This window comes from Mustela putorius, unplaced genomic scaffold, assembly GCF_011764305.1.
Source record: "Mustela putorius furo isolate JIRA1106 unplaced genomic scaffold, ASM1176430v1.1 tig00003834_pilon_pilon_pilon, whole genome shotgun sequence".
In the NCBI taxonomy this organism is placed as follows: Eukaryota; Metazoa; Chordata; class Mammalia; order Carnivora; family Mustelidae; genus Mustela; species Mustela putorius.
The window spans coordinates 23,302,972-23,319,454 of record NW_025421987.1 but is presented as its reverse complement, the minus strand read 5'-3'; the positions used below and the strand labels follow the sequence as shown (position 1 = coordinate 23,319,454).

At 35.8% G+C, this 16,483-nt stretch overlaps 1 pseudogene; it reads right to left on the bottom strand.

The window, feature by feature from the left end:
- Window positions 1-7,327: 7,327 nt before the first annotated feature.
- LOC101690161 lies at window positions 7,328-13,997 on the bottom strand (annotated as a pseudogene).
- Between the last annotated feature and the right edge of the window lie 2,486 nt (window positions 13,998-16,483).

The window sequence follows — 16,483 nt, the reverse complement described above, 5'->3', positions numbered from 1 at the left end:
ATTCTGAAGTGTAACAGTCAGCCATTGTAACAATATTGCATGACAAGCCAGTCCCAAACTCAGAGATTTGAATAGTAACCACTTAATTTTATACACATTGATCTGTGAGTTACTTACAACTCATCTGATCTAAGTTTGACTAGCTCAGCTCCAAGCTGTGAGCTGGATTCAAGTCTGTTCCATGTATATCTAATTCCAGTGGGACCAATAATACCCAGGAAATATACAAGAGAGGTAAATGGAAGCTTTTAATGCTGCTTAAGGCATGGGATCATAAATTTTTGCTCATTAAGGAAAACTTCTCATTGATTGAAATTAAATAAAGGCTTCCCATGTAATGTGAATGTTGAATGATGATGATTCATCACATGAATGATGATGCTTGTGTTCCTTATATGTACCTCAGATTGTTTGCATTGTTTCTAGGGTGATAACTAGGTTAAATCTTTGTAAAGTCTAAAGAGTGGAGTGTATCACTGCTGCTGAAAGAAAATTATCATTCAGTGAAAGGGCTGCTACATCTGGCTAGCATACTGGCAATAACCAACATAATGTATTTGGGAATATGTCCTATAGATACTGGACCAGAGAGGAAAGAATATATAGCTGGATAAGAGACAAATTTTTAAAAATTCTCTGATAACTCTGGCAAAGGAACACGTTGTCTATTTATATGTTGTTAGCTGTTGAAGTTGAATAATTGAAAGCTTAGATTGGAAAAAAAAAAAAGACTTATGGTTAAAGAGCTGGATTTCAGAACTGCCTTGGTAGTGTTCTGAGGAAGGGCTGAAAATGTTCAGGAAATTAAACTTGATAGAATTGACTTATTATATAACACCAAAGACTATACCATTTGACTATATCCCTAGGAAGGCACAGAGAATATGGTCCTGTCTAAAATGATAAAGAATGTGTGAATGGAGAGTAACACCTGCATTGTTGAGGAGATCAGTGGTATATTTTTTTTCTGTAGGCCGGGTTGAGGATAAGAAGTGCTGTTATGGAATGGGATTCTCCATTGTCATTCTGGGCTATGAGTTTATAGAATAGCTGATAACACATGTCAGCATTTAGTTTAGTGGCAAGATGAACATAATTGCATGATGGCTAGAAGGTCAGAAAGGCCTTGACATTAGCTAAGAGTTCCTAAGGAGAGGATAGATGAGCAGTCATGAAGTATGTTGCTTGACTTAAGTAACCCAAGTGACTAAGACAAAGGGAAGGTTGATGTCAGATATCAAAATAGAATATCACAATCTTTTAGTTTCCATAACTGAGTCCGTTCTTAGACATAAAGCCTATTGATTAAAATAAAAGCCATCACCATTGAGGTAGAAGCCTGAAATGCCTTAAATATAAGCATATTCAGTAGTTATTCATTCAACACTTTGCCAAATGGACCTAAATATATTTAAAGGAAATATATTTATAGGAAAATATATATTTAAAGGAAAAACCAGAAGTATATAAGGAAGACAGGGTACCAATATCTTTTTAAGGTCCTTGTATACTGGATATTAGTTGACATTGATAACAGAGAATGCAAAATGCCATCATAACCTCTTGTTAAAGTGAGGTCTTAAAAAGTCTAGGTGATTAATAACAACCTAGCCCCAGTTCATATCATAGTGGGCCTTATAACACACAGATCATATTGTGGTCACTTGCTGGGTTCCAGAGTACAAAATCAGACTGCATATAATTATTTGCTGGCAGGCTACTTGTATTGGTCCTCTGTCTTGTAAGAAAAATATAGAGCTATTATAGAAGGAAAGTCTGAGAAAAAGCATGTGAGTCTGTTGCTTCTGGACAAGATAGTAAATAAGAAACCATATTGGAACCTAGGTAGAAGCAGAAAAATATACAAACACGCTCAAAATTTAAGGGATGTAGGTGCTATTCTCAATTATTTAAAGAAGGTATCCCTCATAAAAATTTTAATTCACTATTATGACTCTTGAGAAAACCACAGGGACGATGTTCACTGTTGATGGACTACCATTAAGTTGAACCAAGGTTAGTGTAATCAGCCTCTGTGAGGAGGGGGTGTCTTTACTAGGACAGATCAACATAGCTCCTGGAACTTGATTTGTCCTGTTGATCTGGCAAATGTATTATTTTTGATTCTGGTCAAGAAGGAGGACCTAATGCAATGTATATCTACATCAAACACATAGCTTTAAGACTATGCTAATATCTTGCTCTTTGGTATAGTAGGCACAAAACACATAGAAAAGATCTTGGATATCTTGACATTCTAGAAAATATCATGCAGGTCTACCATTTATTAATAGTATTTTAATTGGACCTATATAGGAGGCAATTGTAGTTTTGGACAGTTATTATACTATAAGTATCTAACCACACTTATTTCATATATACTAGCTCTATAACAAGTGCATCTACATGATTACTCTCAAACAGCCTTGCTTTCCTATCAAGCCATTATACAATAATGAAAATAGTCAAAGGGACCCCTGGGGTGGCACAGTCGGTTAAGTGTCCAACTCTGGGTTTCAGCTCAGGTTAAGATCTCAGGGTCAGGAGATCAAGTCTCCTGACTTGATCGCACTCCATGCTCAGGGTGGATTCTGCTTAAGTTTCTCCCTCTTCCTCTGCCCCTCCCCAATCTCTCTCTCCCTCTCCCAAATAAATAAATGAATTTTTTAAAAAAGTAAAATAGTCAATAATATATAGTAAAAAAGGTGAAGGGGATTAGAGATACAAACTTCCAGTTATAAAGTAAGTAAGTCACAGAGATGAAGAGTACAGCATAGGGATTATAGTCAATACCTTTATCATGGTGAGCATTGAGTAATGTTTAGAAAAACTTGGGTGTGGGGTGCATGGGTGGCTCAGTGGGTTAAAGCCTCTGCCTTCAGCTCAGGTCATGATCCCAGAGTCCTGGGATTGAGCCCCACATCAGGCTTTCTGCTCTAGCAGGGAGCCTGCTTCCTCCTCTCTCTCTGCCTGCCTCTCTGCCTACTTGTAATCTCTATCTGTCAAGTAAATAAATAAAATCTTAAACAAAAAAGAAAAACTTAAGTGTGGTCATGTTTTATAGAGAGGTCTCTGTTCTGGGATAAGTCAATTCCAATAAAAAAAAATATATGTATATGTTTAAAACAAGTCTGTGCTCTCCGCTCTTCTTACTTAATGACCCACAGATATTTTATTCTATGAGTTAGATTGCCAAGCAATATACATTCTCTAAAAATTTTAATTATGTCCTACTTTCTTTTGCATAATATTGAGTTAAAATTACTCACATAGATAATGTGAAACCTTGTTTTAACAAAGTAGAATTTTGGACATCATTTCTAGTAAAGCAGTCTTCAAAATAATAATTTATGTTGACCTAAATTCACATTTAGCCTGTAAAAACACATGTATTATTACTGTACTTAAGCCACGTGCTATAAATGAATAGTAAATAATGGAATTTGGTGGTTGGTTGTAAAATGTATTATTTGCCCAAATCATGTTTGTGTAAGTTATATTACATTCATAAAAATCAAAATTAACTTTTGAATAAAAATACACTGAATAATACATTGGAAAATGCTTTAATTTTAAACATTTTGTACTCTGGTGTAACTATCACTTCAGAATTGAGAATAGAAATTTAGTTAGACTTCTAAGATTGAAGAGGCAGAGCCTTGGAGAACTCTCTTGGGATTTCAGCAAATATTGACCATTAGCAAATTCTCCCAACCTGAAAATTTCATTATGACTATTCAAGACATTTTTATAAAGCTATATAGTTATTAGAGCAGCACTGTGAATAAAAATGTCCCAGGGAATAAAAGTCACTCACTGATATAATTCCTTCTATGTCCTGTATCACTCAGAATTCCTGGTTGAAAACAATGGAAACCAATTCTGTTTGAACTCAGCAAAAAATGAATTTATACAAGGGATATCAAATAGCTCAGAAATCACTGGAAAAGCAAGAGAATTGAGCTCAGAAAACAACGAGAATCTCAGAATCTAGTTTGTGCAAACAGCCAAGGAAATAGTGTTTTGGTTCCTTGTCTGGGTGGGCAGTCAGTGTTGTCAAACTCTCTTGCCTTAGTCACCATATTGAGTCATTCTTTGACTATCATCTTTGTATTATGTATTATTTCTTCAATGCATAAATTCCTGGAGTTTTATCTGAGAATATAGTCATGTCCTAGCTGCCATAAAGTAGGAAAAAGGAGTATATGGACAAATAAATTATAGAGCTCTTGAATTTTTTTTCAAAACATCAGCTGAGATTGAGTGCAAGTGACAGAGGTCCCTTGATTACAGGTGTATAAGAAAAGAGGGTTTTGCCACCCAAATAATTCAGAGAATTGACACTATGTTCTGAATGATACCACACTGTGCAGGTCTAGGATTGTCTTCTTGATAAATACCATTTGTGTTGATGTCACACAGCAGCTAGTTATCTTCATAAGGTCTGATATTGTGAATGGATCACTTATCTGGTTATTGAAGCAAGATAAATTAATAGTTTATTATATTAAAATATAGACCAATATCATTTTATCAGTGAGCATACCTGATTGACATCATTTACTATTTTTTTTTTTCTATTTTTGTAGACCCTATTGATTTTTGTCTTAGTAACTAATACTACTACTGGGGGCTCATATTAATTTTATAAGTCAATATAAATCATAAGCAGATATTGATATAATTTCAATAAAAGTATTGTAGTAATGATTTACATCTAGATGTATAGTAATGAAATTCTTCATAAGGAGAGTGACATAAGTTACTGTGATACTTAAAGCTTGGTCTATATAGAAATATAGTCCATATATTCCATATCTAATTAACACAACTCTCTGATACAATGGTCCTAGATCAAACACATACAACAATAGTTCCATCAGCACAAATGATGCAAAGCTGCTTGTTGGACCCAACGCTTTCACATATGGTTATACTGTTTATTAATAACACAAAGGCACCTGGATGAGAGAACTAGAGAAGGCTTAGTTGTAGCTCATGCTTGCAAAGTCATGTCACTCTGGGGAACATTCATTTGCTCCAAGGTGGGAGGTGTTGAAATTATTCCAGGGTGCTCTATGTACCAGTGGTGGACTGAAAACTTGGGCTCTTTCCCAGGGTGTAAATTAATTTCCCATGTGTTGTGCCTGGACAAATCACTGTGTCACCTTGCATGGTGTTGATGTTTGACAGAAAATCCACTGTAAAAATTTTGTTCTAAGTCACTCTTTTGACATTAGTAAAAGAGTTCTTCTGATACTTTTCAAATGAGACATTGATAGAATGATACTGATTTATGTAACTGAAAACATTTGTGTGATCCTAGGAGAAGTATTTTTATTTGACTTATCACCTCTGTTCCAGGACATGAGGACTAATTTATTTTTTTCCCCTTTCATGATTTCTTAAAAGGAAAGTAACAATTTTGGAAGTGTCAAAAGAAAGAACTGTGATTTTTTTAGTGGAAAGGACCTTGTTTCACCAAGAATAACTTTATATATCACTGAATATATAGTCTCAATTTTTGTTGGCCTTTGCAGACTGAAAGTATAGTACTTTCCTTCTTTCAGCATTGCTGCACAGTCTTCTGAGATCTGTTATCTGGCTGCTACAGTGGAATCGAGAAATGAATGATCCTCTAATTGGTAAGTTGAAACCCAAATCCATAGTCTCAGGTTTGGTAACTCCAATATTTTCTTTGAAAATAGAAAGCCTACCATCCAAAAGACTGTCAAAATGAGTTATATTTCCTCCTCCAAATATTTGCAAGCAAGGAGAGAAGGAGTGGTGAAATCATCTGTCCCTCAACTTTCATGAAGAGGGAAAATATTGATACTACACACAATTCTGGGAGATACATCAAGATTATGAGGAAAAAGTACTTAAGAGGCAATTATTCCCTGATTTTTATCTTCTTCAGAGACAGCTGACAAGGTTTATTTTGTTATTTTTGTCACCTGTGAACCATTTTTTCCCTTAATAGGATAAATAATAGGATGACAGTACCATGCAATGATGCTGCCTGTGTTGGCAGGGAGGAGTAGTTTTAAGCATTTCGAATATGACTTGTATATCACTCCAACAACAACAACAAAAACAAACAAACAAAAAAACACTTGTTCTAATAAAAACTCTTTTCTCGTGTTGGACTATTGATCATGCTAATAAATGTCTTTTAATTTTAACAGTTACAAGAGGTAAAGAAGTAAATTTGCAATTTCAAATGCCTAACTCAGAGTGAAGCATACATAGGAGGTATTTACAAATAAACACAAATACATATATTTGAGTGAACAGCCTTCTAAAAAAAAGATTATGGGTTAAATATCTCTAGTTGAAAATGAATATCTTAGCTCATACTTTTGTCACAGATTTTCAAAATTCTAGTGCACATCGAACTGACTAGGAAAATTCAAAGATCTTGACCTCTTAGAACTTACAATCTAAAATAAACTAAGATAGTAGAAATAGATGTAAAAATAAACTATAGAAAAATATTAACTAATTAAAAAATTAACTATAGAAAAAATATTAACATATTAGCAGAAATATGTTTTCTATTTATATCGTATATATACATGTGGTTTTTCACATTGGCTCTTTTTACTGTGTAATATTAGCATACTTAAAGGAAAGTATAATCACTTGATGTATGACTACTTATTTCTTTTTAAAAGAATCTAGAAAAATAATTTTCCTCTGTAATTTTTCCTTTACATTTTTTGCCATGCAAGACTGTTTTATGTTTGATTTTGTTTATTTTGAAATTTTTGATAATAAAAGTTATTTTTTTCAATTCTTGGTCTTTATTTAGAAGAAAGCAAGGAGGGTCCTTCTCCTCAAACATCCCCTGAAATAGGCATATTTGAACGTCAGGCTATAAGAGGTCAAGTCAATAGGTAGAAGCTGGAAAAGGGTGGCCCCAGGGCAGATGTGTACTCACCGGAACATTTGAAAAACCCTCAAGGATGCAAGGAGGCAGAGCACTTTATAAATGACTACTGTGCCCCAGGGCTACAGACATCTAACTGGCAAGGTGAACCTGTGAATGACCAAATCCCTGGCCTCTTAAAGAAACATAACATTTTGGGGTTTCTCTATTTCTTGGGAAAACAAAATGTAGTGATTATAGGTTCAGAAAAAGGAGCTGCCACATGGAGATATAAATATGGTTTGGGTGCTCTTGCATGGGGTTGTTGTGAGGAGAAAGGAAGTAGGAGAACAGGGAGAGTTGTCCAGATCCAGGCTAACTGCCTGGAGTGGCTATGAGAGTTGTGGCAGAAGGCCCATAGAAAGAGATAATATTACCCATCAAGCCAGTGGGACATCAAGCCTTCAATCTAATTGGAGTGGGGCCTGGGGGAAGAGTGGGTAGGCTTAATTTATTTTTGGTTTCTGCTTCAGTAGAACACATCCAGATAACATTCAGGAACATCCCAGTGGGGTCCAGCTTTTCTCAGATGGCACAGAACTTCAAAAACAATGGATACATTTTCTATGTTCTTCCAGGCAGAGTTCCAGGCCTTGTCCCAATGGGGCCTACCCCTCACCAACTTCATGATGGTCACCCAGGCCAGCCTGTAGTCCAGCTGTGGCACTTCCTTGCCAATGGGCCTGTAAATAATAATTTTCCTGTAGAAGTTGTTCCTCTGGAAGCAGGAACTCAGAAAGATGTCATCAGGGAGATGAAACATCTCCATGGGGTAGTGGGCCACCATCCTGGGGTGGGTCTCCAGTATGACCTTCAGTTCTAGCAGTACCTCCTTGGTCTTCTCTCTGGGGATGGCCCTGTCCTGGATGGGCTTATTGAGGCAGAACAATAGGTGAAGGTTTTGTGGCTAAGTTTGCTACTCTCCTTCCAATTAACTGGAGCTAGAAGAAGAAGCAATTGATCCAGCCATCAAAGGCCTGGAAAGAAGGAACTGATCCAGAGCAAGAACTCCAGTAAATAAAATCTGATAGCATAGCCCCCAAACCAGTTGGCTGATGAGGAGGGGGGCTTTTTAGTGTGGCCCCAGTAGATGACACTGATGTTTTCCCTGTGCAGGAACCAGAGGAAACAGAAGTATTCAGATTTCTTCAGGTCGCTGTCCAGGTTGTCAAGAACATCTTTCAAGACTGAAGAAAGGGACATCTCCTGCAAGTCAAACTGGGGCATACATGACAGGGTGATGATGAGACTGACCAAGTTGCACCTGCATGACTTGGAACACTTCTGCATTGCTAAACTCGGAGCACTCAAGAATAGTCCCATGGACCATCAGCAGGGTCAGTGCCTTTATGTGGCTGGATGCTGTGTTTGATCCCTGTGTTATGTGTTCCGAAACCAATGACGTCCATTCTATGCAATCACATTTAAAACAGCTCTCAGGTGGATAAGGTCAGGCTGTGCTTGCCCAGCTGTGCATGTTGGTCAGCCAGGAGGATCCCCATCTCCACATTTCTTTAAGCGTTGCATTTCTCTTTTCAGGAAAGGTCAAAAGTAAATGGTTAACTCATAAAGAGCTGCTGACAGAAGATTCAGGACATGTCTCTTGACATAACCTGAGATTCTTCACATTCCTCATTTTCTCTGACAAATTGATCCTTACTCTTTATTAGTCTATTCTTTCTACCTCTCCGGTAATATATTATGTCCAATCTTGAAAACAAATACCACAAATACGAACTATTACCAAGCTTATTACTCTTGTATGCAACTCCAAGGAGTGCAAGGTAATGTATTTAAATGCAGGGTCCTCAATTTTCATGCATTGGCTTTCTTACCTCTTCACATAATTATCAAACACACGGTTGCAAAAATGAAATTGGTTTAAATGAACATCAGGGTAATAAGAGTGGAGAAAGAAGCAGCAGGATATTTTGGCATCAGAACTGAAATGGGGTGGAAGGTTTCTGCTCTGGCTCTGTGGCAATTAAGATGAGTGAATTATTTTCAAATAATAATTATTTTTGTAGTGTCATCATGTTGTCTCCTCTTCCTTTTATGTAAACTTGAGCCATTGTCATTGCAACTAGCATTGCATTTGATAGGGAAAATAAGGAGGGAGAATCACAAATATTTAGAAACTAATTGAATAAATTGAAAATGGGGACCAGAGAATCTTTTACGTGACCTTCTGTATCCCTTATCCCTGGAATTAAAATTCAGTCATTTAATATTCTTATTGGAATCTGATGGAAAAAAAAAAAAAGAAATACTACTTATAATCACATTTAATCAATTCCAAAAATTCACTCTGCTCCATTTGTTTCCCATAGAAAATAACCAAATGTTACTTTAAAAAGACCACATATTTTCAGAAGGAATTTTAAAAATTTTAGAAAATTCAGTTTTAGTGCCTGAATGTTAAAATTTTGATTTTTACCTTCCAAAGGATGATGAAAAAAAAAACCAGTGAAAGTAACCATGGATGCCACCAGGTTGGACAAATCTATCTATCTATATACATACACATACACACACACACACACACACACACACACACACACACACACACACACATATATATACAGATTGCATATTTATATGCAAATTATATCCTCTTAATCATTGGTATGATCATAACTTAGAGAAATTTATTGCTAAAAGGATTCTTTGTAGGTATGTGAATACATAAAAGAGCTTTTAAGTGTTCATAAGACAGATTTTGGAAAAAAAAATATTTTGAGTTCATTGCTTACCACTGTAAGGGAGAAAACCACCTCAAAAGAACTTTGCAAATGTCCTAGGAGGGTAGGCAAGATTCTATTTTACTAAGTATTTGAAGTTTGATTTAAGGTAGTATTTCAATGTGAAGAGTGAGGGGGATTGATTAGGACTGGGTAACAATCAGGATATATCAGACTAGAATTGGTAGTAACAACAAAGCAATGTTTTTTGGGCTAAGGGTTCCAAGAAGCTTAATAATAAAAATTATTGATGGTTTACATTGAAGCACTTATGGGTCTTTCATGAAGTTCCTCTAATAAAGAATAAGTATATTTGCCTGGATAAGAGTCTTATAGAATAGTAAAACTATGCTAGTGAATGCAATGGAATAATAAAGTCATGTTAATATAGAAAATATGCTTTGTGATAGGGTAGGTACCTTCAATCCTCAGTGTCCAAGCTGTAACTTTTCCCATAATTTCTTTACAAATGTTTCACTATTTTACTGAAATGCCTGAATCATTCTTTTTTAAATTTATATTTATATACTCATTTAATTATTTGAAGTATAGGTGACATTATACATCAGTGTCAGGAACACCTAAATCATTCTTATTATTATAGTTAAAGCTGGAATCAAGCCACATTTTATGTGGCCTGAATTTTATATAATGTTGCTTGTTCTCTTATTAGAAAAGAAAACAAAATTCTAGAAAACAATTAGGTACATGGCTTTGAAAGCTGTCTTTACTGGTGATATTTAGATTTCATTATTGTCAGGGTAAATTGATTTCTGAGTAGAACTATACAACATAACAGTTAGAATTGTCCCCTTGGTTCCAACTTTATAAAGGTAGAGTGATGAGCTCCACCTAGGGAGAATGTAGTATGTTTGAAAATACAAGACCTGTATTAGCCTTGGAAGAGAATTAACTCAAGCCATTTCAAAGATGTAGAAAAATTACAGTAAAGCTGGAGTTCAGAAACAATTTAGAGTGTATTGGTCTCAGAGTCAGAATCATAGGATAAAATGATAAAAATCATTTGACAATCACAATGGTCACAGGTCAGACCAGACAGGCAATCAAGATAAGAAAATCTTAAGAAAGGTGAAAACAATAAACTTGTTGTTTGGGCAAGCCATGTGAGCTGCAGAGATTGGGGAAGGGGAATTAGAAATTCCTTCTAAGACAATCTCTTTGTGGTCTTTATACACCATTATGAAGACCTTGATCCTAACATCAAGGGAAATTCTAGTCTTGACATCTCCATTATGCTTCAAGCCAATAATGAGCCAGTATTTATTTATTTCCTTGGATTTTATTTAGTGTTTTCTAAATTTCAGTTTTTTTTCTTTTTCTTTTCTTTTTTTTTTTTCTTAATTTTTATTTATTTATTTGACAGACAGAGATCACAAGTAGGCAGAGAGGCAGGCAGAGAGAGACTGGGAGGCCAGCTCCCTGTGGAGCAGAGAGCCTGACTCGGGGCTCAATCCCAGGACCCTGGGATCACAACCAGAGCAGAAGGCAAGAGGCTTTTACCCACTGAGCCACCCAGGTGCCCCAATTTCAGTCTCTTTTCATATCATCTTACAACTTTAACCACATGTAAGTCGTTCCTTTTAGACTGTTTAATTTTGACTAAATCAACTTTTTAAAACACAAATATTTTTAAAAACTTTGTATCATTATTTTTAAAACATTATCACTGACTATAATAGAAAATGACTAGACAGAATCAATTCAAAGCAAACAAGATTTCAAAATTCCAGTCAAATGTTGTTACCCAACAGTTGCTTTAATAACAAAGCAGGCTTTCTCTTCCATGAAAGGAGATTCGGGGAGCAGCAGGGTGGCTAGGTCAGCTCAGGTCATGATTCCAGGGCTCTGGGATCAAACCCAGCATCATTGTACAACGGAGACTCTGCTTCTCCCTCTGTCCCTTCTGCTGCCTCCTAAGGGGCACATGGAAGAAGAATGAGGCACAAACAAGTCAGCTGCAAGAGAATAGGAGTGGAGGGGGAGGTGGGGGGGGGGGGGGGAGAGCAGTAGAAAGGACTGCCGCCACTCACAACTTCTCAGTCTCATATTTATTAGAAAGTGAGTAACAATCAACAAAGCTGAAGTAGATTGCACATTGACCATGAGTCTTGAGATACATAAGAAGAAAGGCAAAATATGTCAGGTTACATAATACATGACCTATAGTGAGCAATCCCAAACTAAAGGATTGTCTGACTAACTGCGGTTGCTCTCCGGGGAAGAGGAGATAACAGAAAAATGAAGCAGGCCACATTCCATCCTGAGGGAACCAGGTGTTCCCAGCTGCTGGCCTTCAAGGATGCATATCGTTCGCCCCCCCCAGAGGTGTTGCCAGTACATGTTTTTCTTAAGACTACATCTAAGCATGTTTAGTAACTAGTATAATTTCTCATAGGTTATATTTTAAGCAATACGTTGTTCTCATAGACGGTTATACCTTCCCCCACTCATGTTCTCTCTCTCACAAATAAATAAAATCTTTTAGAAAAGGAGATTACCATAATAACAGTACACTGACATTATCTTTGATTTAATCAGAACATTGATAGATGCTTGGATAACTTTTGTCTACCTGTTTCAGTATTTAATGCAGGTCAATCTTATGCACATCTCTCTCATTGCAAAAACTCTTTTGGATAGGTAACTGCCATTATCAAGCAATAACACAGTAAAATTTTACTATGTAAAATCTTAACCTCTCCACAAAATGGTGTCTTTCCCTTCATGCTTATATCCCACATGGCTATTAGATATGATAATTTTCCATGGGCTAATGAAATAAGTGGTGTCAAATCATAGACAGTAGTTCTGATGTTACCCTTCAAAGATGCACCTCTCTGAATATAGCACTGTCAGGTAGAGGGTAAGAAAAATCTGATAATAAACCCCTATTCCTTCTATTACATGAAACAAGAGTCAAGAAATACTTATCATGCATCTATTATGTTGCAAGTATTAGAAATACAGCAAAGAATAAAACTGAAAAAAATGACTACCTTCTATATGACATCGGAAAACTTATATCCACTAAGTAGATAGACTACAAGAAATATGAATCTAATGTAATATTTTATATTACAAAATATAATACATGTAAATATAGTAATATAAATATACACATAATAAAATACAAAAAATAAATATAAAAAATGATATCAACCCTGATATTACATAATATCTTTACCATATACTGCAATTGTGAAGATCAGTTATCTACCCCAGACAACTTTGTACAATCTACAATATTCTGAACACCATCATCTTTTACCCTCATATTTAATAATATTATGTGCTAATTGACATGATTTGAAAAGTTTTTGCCCATATGAAGCTGAGGGTATTTACCAACCACTACTGGAGTTACCTCTCTAGAAAGACAATAAATGTTTGAGTCTATACCTTAATATACTCAAAAGTAGATTTAGAATCTTCAGCTTTCATCTCCCCACATCTTCTAAGATTCCCTGGAATCTAAGCTCTTAAAAGCAGGAACTCTTGGGGCACCTGGGTGGCTCAGTGGGTTAAAGCCTCTGCCTTCGGCTCCGGTCATGATCCCAGAGTCCTGGGATCGAGTCCCACATCGGGCTCTCTGCTCAGCAGCGAGACTGTTTCCCTTCTTCTCTCTCTGTCTGCCTCTCTACTTGTGATCTGTCTGTTAACTAAATAAATAACATCTTAAAAAAAAAGTAGGACTCTAATTTATATTCGTATTTTTAATAAACAAAATAAAGCTCTTGCCACATTGTAGGTCATCAATAATTTTCTTTGAATGAAGGATTGAAAGATGGGTAATGATCTATATTACTTGAGTGAAATAGAAATTTCACTACAGCCAAGTAGAGTAAACTATGTAGGCCTTATCAAACTCTAGATACCCAAGAATGTTAGGAAACTGAATAATTTTCAAAACCAAATATCCCCCACAGAGCCTCTGAACTCTGGAGGCATTGTCTTTGGAAATCAAATATTGCATTGCCCAAGGACAGAGTGTTCCAAAGCATTTGGTGATCAGAGCACAATTTTATTTTATATGCTGTATTTTATAACATGCTTTTAATTTGAGGGAAAAGAAAGAAAGGTGAAAAGTGTGAATTGTAGGTCTTTAGAAGAGATGTGCTGTGGGAAAATACATGCTCTGGACATCTAATGCTAGCTCAGTATTGTGGTTTAATACCCAAACTTTGGTCAGATGGTTCTCTTACAAATCCCGTGATTACATGCCTCAGCATTTTAACTGAAAATTCTTCACTCGAGATGACTCATTTGATTCTAAAATTTTACCTGTTCCCATCTGACTGTGACATTGAGATTTAACTCCTCACTTGCTCTTAGCTTCAAAGTGATACTCTGCTGCACTTGCTGATTCTTTCCTCTTATGTCTTATTTGTTTCTCTCCCAGTTCCATAACCTAATGCCTGTCTTTGCTAATCTTCAACACTTTCATGTTTTAACAGCCTGTGGATGCTCCTCACTCACAGTGAGGCAGTGTCTTCTAAAAACTTCTAGCTGAAGAAACTACAACACAAGCAGAGGATCAAGCCCCCTGCGCTTTCACAGAGGTCTAATTACTTCTTGTGGCTGACCTTTATTAGTAAGTATCAATTAGTGTGGTTTTTCCTTGATTCTAATCTCCTTGATGTTTTGCTGGAGTACAGAAAGATAATTTGAGGTTAACAGTTGGCTTCAGGATGTGTTTGCTTCCTAATCCCATCCTCAGAGACATCCTTTGTAGGTTTGATTACTGACATTTACAACAATCTTTGAACTCCGTTAATGTCAGATAAAGGAATTTAACATTAGCTCCTGACTGCTGAGAATATGTTTTTTAGGGTTTTCTTTTCCTATAGATCATAACCATAAAGTTTTAGTATCTGCCTCAAGACAAAACATGCTTTCTTGTTTTTATGAAAAAACAACAACAACAACAAAAATGAAAGGACCCATGGTTTTGGGAAAAGGTGTCTTTTAGCTTTCCTCCATTAAAACTTGTGTTTTTTGCTAAGGACTTTCTTTCAGGCTTTGTAAATTTGTTACAAGTTTTCAGAATATAATAATATTATATATTTATATATAATTTATATAATAATATATTGAAGATATATTTATATATAATAAAATATTAAGAAATTGTTTTACATATAAATATGCATACATATTTTTTCATTTTTTAAGTTATTTGTTCTTTTCTTCATGGAAGGAGAATGAACTGATAGAAGAAGTGCAATAACTGTGGTTGTATATAATGTGAACATAATATTCATACACAATTTGGCAAATCCCTTAGTACTTTAGAACAGAGAACCCATGTGGCAGAGCATAAGAACTTAGAAAGATAAGAAAGAATTCTGATTTGGAGGAACGGGTGTTATTTCTATAGGACCAAAGTGAAATATGTTATGATGGAATTAGATATTGTGCCAAGTTCAGTAATTATGGATAATGACAATAATAAGGGGCATGAGCTGGCAGACTCATCGATCAACAGTTTTGTGGAGAGAAAGTAGAAGCACTGTTTGGCTGATGATTACTGAGGACTAATGAATTCAAAGTTCCGGTTGAATGCTGTTCTTTTTAAAGTAACTTTTTCTATATTGGGCTTCATCACTTATAACATCAGATATACTGGAATTTCTGTAAATGAGAAGATTATGTGTGCCTATATGGTCGGAGCAACAAGGGCACTGGTCTTGAAAATGTGTTTACATGATAAGCATGCTATTTTTACTTATATTTTGTTGTTGTTTTGGTAGTGGTGTGTGTTTGGGGGTGCTTTTGAGGCTTATGGCAAAGCCAAGTCCTTTCTAAGATAGCCTTTTGTTGTTAACTCAGCTGAGCCACTTGATCTGTCAATGAGGGTAGCATTCACTGCCAGCTAAATTTGACCACCAGCCTCAGACTCCTAGCTTTCCAGGTTTGAGATGAACAAATTTCATTCACCTCACTTGAGTTAACTAACTCCAGCCCCTTGAAAACATGATTCAAATTTCAGTTGCTACAGTATATTAACTGCAAGTCATCAAATAAAGTACAAACTTCACTCCTATCTCTTCAGCTCACAAGTCTTTATGGAAATAATTGGTGCACATCAGAATCAGCGACCAATGCCATCACTTCTTTCAGGGTCTGTCAGTGATTGGTCACTAGTGTGTGTGTTTTTCAGTTCACACACAGAAGGCAAAACTAGTCACATGGCCTCTTTGTTTTCCTTGATAAACTCAGATGACAATTTACAGAGATAGAAAATCAAAAGATAAAAATGCAGTAAAAACACAAAAAGTAGTGACATTGGAAATAGAGTTAGAATCTTGTGTAAATGAAATTCTAGAAAAGCTTGAGGAAGCCTCTAGAAGAATTTAGTGAGGCAAAATCATCAGTGTGATGATCAGTGATCAGTGTGAGGGAAATGTTTGTGATGAAAAAGATCAAACTGTCTCAGAGGAACTGACCCTGGCCAAAAATTTCACCTTTAAAGGAATTTTGGAGATATTTCATGACATTAAAAGTAGAAAGGAGAAATTCTGGAAGTTTATGAAAACTTAGATGGGGGAAGGCTGTTTTCCGAGGCATAGAAAAGATACTTCCTCCATATCAAAATGAAAAGAAGGCAACTGTGATGTTCAAATTCCTGACATGTTTTTACAGGGAAATAAAAACACATTAATTCCTAATGTTTTCACTGTTTTACAGTGTACGACATAAATAACAGTTTTACTATTTCTTGAGAAAAATTTTAATGTTTTGATGAGCATTTTTAAAGATTATGGGATTATGCACTATAGTTTTCCCCATT